The sequence below is a fragment of the Meles meles genome, chromosome 14 (assembly GCF_922984935.1).
Source record: "Meles meles chromosome 14, mMelMel3.1 paternal haplotype, whole genome shotgun sequence".
NCBI classification, from domain to species: Eukaryota; Metazoa; Chordata; class Mammalia; order Carnivora; family Mustelidae; genus Meles; species Meles meles.
In genome coordinates this window covers 1,779,243-1,782,903 of record NC_060079.1, presented here as the reverse complement: position 1 = coordinate 1,782,903, position 3,661 = coordinate 1,779,243, and the positions used below count along the sequence as shown (strand labels likewise).

The 3,661-nt window shown below is 41.0% G+C and overlaps 1 pseudogene; it reads right to left on the bottom strand.

The window, feature by feature from the left end:
- Nucleotides 1–435: 435 nt before the first annotated feature.
- On the bottom strand, nucleotides 436–1,787 carry LOC123925222 (annotated as a pseudogene).
- Between the last annotated feature and the right edge of the window lie 1,874 nt (nucleotides 1,788–3,661).

Below are 3,661 nucleotides of genomic sequence, written 5' to 3'. Positions count from 1 at the left end.
TGCTCTCTCTCTCAAATAAATAAATAAAATCTTTAAAAAAAGAATTATTTTTCAAAATATAACATAAGACTTATTTCGTTTTGGAAAAAAATGAAAAAAAAAAAAAGAAGTGCTCTTTGCAATTACCACAAACTCTAAATACTGGGATCTCAATTAATGTTAATCCTCTTCTTAACTGGGTAATTCCTACTTTTTTGCTACTCATATATCACTTATTTACTTATTATGCATTATTTTATATTTTTTGTTAATAGGAGCATTTAACTGGTAATGGAGCAAAAGTACATATAAAATTAAAGGAACTCTGGAGTGAGATCTGTACTTCCCTGTGGTAAAAGAATTTTACTGGAAATAATCTGAATGCCATCCAAGAAAGGCAAAAGTACCCATGAAATAAAAAAAACACATGATAAAATCTTCCTTGTTGTTTTTGGTTTAGCCCTCTTGGCCAAAATCTTCCATAAACTTCCTTAATTTCAACAAGTGATATTAATTGTGGGTTTTTGTGTTAGATATTGACCATGATATATCCAACATGCAAACAACTAGCTCCAAAAGTTTATCCCCAGGGATGTCCATCCATGTCATTTCAATGGCACTAGGGTCACCAGAACAGGGTGTTAGCAGATCAACTATTTCCTTAGCAGATCCCAACTATTTCATTGAGATCAGTTCAGGAAGGTCTGTGCAACTTTTTAAAATGAGCATCCGACTGCACTTTCCTAACAGGCTGCGTAAGCACAACACAAACGATGATACTTATGTCCGCCCCCAAATAACTAGCCGTTTTCTTCCCGAATCCCCAGAAGTCTGTTAATATGACACTATTCTGAGTGGTCCCCAAGTGCCATTTAAACATTGCTTCTCAGGCCTGAGCCTCAGGCAAACGAATATAAATTTGTTTCTCAAATCTTCTTCTAATGGCAGAATCCGGAATACAGAGTATACTTGTAGCTCCCAGAACCAAAACTGCATCATTGTCTACACCAAGGCCTTGCATTTGAATTAGGAACTATGTTTTAATTCTGCCAGCAGCCTTGCTTTCAATATTTTCACTTCTTGAGCTCCACAGGGGATCAATTTCATCAATGAAGATAATGGAAGGTTTATTCTCTCTAGCAAGTTGGAATAAGTTCTTAAGTAGCTTTTCACTTTCACCTAGCCTCTTAGAGACAAGGTCAGAGGAAGATAATGAAAAAAAAAAGTTCAGTTGTTTGCTTTTGTTGCTATAGCTTTGGCTAAATAGGACTTTCCTGTTCCAGGTGGCCCAAATAACAAAATTCACCTCCAAGGTGTTCTTTCCCCTGTAAAAAGATGAAGGAATTTAATAAGTAATATCAAAGCCTTTTTAAGTGCTTCTTTGGATCCTTCCAGATAAGCAACATTGCTCCATTCCACATTTGGTTGATCTATAATAACGGCACCTTGAAGTTGATTCTGTAGTTTCTTTTTTTCAGGAACATCAGATTCTCCTTCCCCATCACTGTCATTTCCCTTCTCATTGGCTGGACTCACCTGTGTCTCTTTCACTGGCTTCTGTGGATTTTTCTCTTTCTTTTTCAGGTACTCCTTAAGTATTTCTGCTCTATCTAGATATCCTGTACACTTTCCCCGATACTCTGTTTGGCTTTTACACCCTGCACTTCATAGTTAACTCCATGAAGAAAATACTGAACAACATGTTGGTAGAGTTGAAGAGCTTCTTCATAGCTCTGAACTTTGTCTTCCTGGGTTGCTTTTCCAGCAAGATCTATTGCTTTCTGGGGGTTGAGCAAGGTGGAGGTCATGACGGAGATCTGAGGCAGTTCTCTGGAGAATGAGGGCAGAGGAAGCCAACAGGGGCAAGGTTGAATGGTGCCCTGTGCTGCCCCAAACATAAACAAGCTGGTGGCTCTGGGACCCTGAGTGGTGACTTCCCTTCTGGAACTTGTTCCAAAACCACAGGACACTCCAAGAGCCACCAGACTCTTCTCACAAAACTTCTTAAATCCTCAAAATACTTCTTTTTCTAACAGAAAAGCCAGCCAGTGGAATATTCAATGGATAACTGACTGCATTAACAATATTAACGAAATAAAGACAGATGGCATTTTTACACTTCTTTAATATAAGCTCCCTTTGTTAATGCAACAGTCCTATTATTTGATGTAATGTTTCAGTTTTTAAAATATAAATTTTCCTAATATTCTTACAGAGAGATAAAATGACTCAATAAGATAATATGTACACACATATTATGATATTGGCATTAATGAGGTTGAGGACAAAAGAACAATTATAAATACATATTGATGGAGAGTCAAGATGGCGGGGAAGGAGGAGGAGGCACTGTTTCAACCTGTACCCTAAAGTGAGCTGATTACCTACCAAAGAACTCCGACCACCCATGAAATCAGCCTGACATCAGAACTATACACTTCTGGATCTCTACAGGAGCAGAAGACTCCAGTGGCAGGTAAAAAGGAATGGGAACATCGGACTGATATCGGAAGATAAACAAAAGGGGGAGGGAGCCACCAGAGGTGACCCATTGGAAAGTAATACCCCAATACGAGAGTGCCCTGCATCTGGGGACCGGCATTAACTTGGAAGTCTGGGTGAAAGCACGCAAAAAACAAAGAGCAAAGGATCGTGGGGGGAAATAGTGGGAATCTGGGCAGTTAGGGACAGGGACCTAAGTCCCCGGGCCCAGGACAGCCTCCCCTGGTTCTGAGCCAGAGAGAGTGCGGTGAGAAATCAGGTCTCCATCCCTGAGCCACCAGTGCACCTGACCCGCCAGCACGCCCAAGAACGAGTAGGGTCTGGCTCCCGTGAGGGGCTGGGAGCCTGGCCAGATGGCAATCCTGAAACGCGTGCATCGCACACCCTCCCTTGGGAGAGGTGCTCATAGGTACTAGCCTGGAGCTCTGGCATCCGGAAAAAACAGATTCCCAGCCTGGGACAGTGGGAAAATCTCAGTGTGTGATCTCTGCTTGGAACCTCTCTGGCGGTCTGGAGCTGCCTAGACAGCCGCCGTTACCCTGGTATTGGGTACAATGAGGAGCTCCTGCATCCCCAGGGACAGTGACTCAGAACCGACTCTGCCAGCAGCTCTGCAGAGCATTCTGAGGCTTCTCTCTGAGAGGGAGGTCGAGGTGCAGTTTCCTCTCCTCTAAACCTCCCAAAACCATCAAAAGCTGTCAAGGTGAGAGAAAACAGATGAAAGAACATAAAAACCCCCAGAGAACAAAAGGCTGAAAAAAACAGTTTCCTCAGAGCCCACCCCCTTGAGGGGAGCGGGAGGACCTAACTCAGGGAACATCATTGTCTGAAAACCCACGTGGCAGGCCCCTCCCCCAGAAAACCAACCAGGAAGGAAGAAAAAAAAAAAAAAGAAGACTACAAGAGAACAACCATCACTACTTCATAAATGCAATACTTTTATTTTTAACTCTCTACCAATATTCTGGTTCTTTTTTTTATACATACAGATAATTTTTTAACCTATTTACCACCACACTGAGATGTCCAGTACATCAAATTCTTTAATAACCTTCTAACTTGAACTTTTTGATACATACACCCGTGTTTTTCTTTTGCTTTTCTATTTTTTAAATTCTTTTTTATTTTTAACTTAGTTTAGTCTAGTTTATTCTTTTTTAATTTTTATTTTCTACTATAC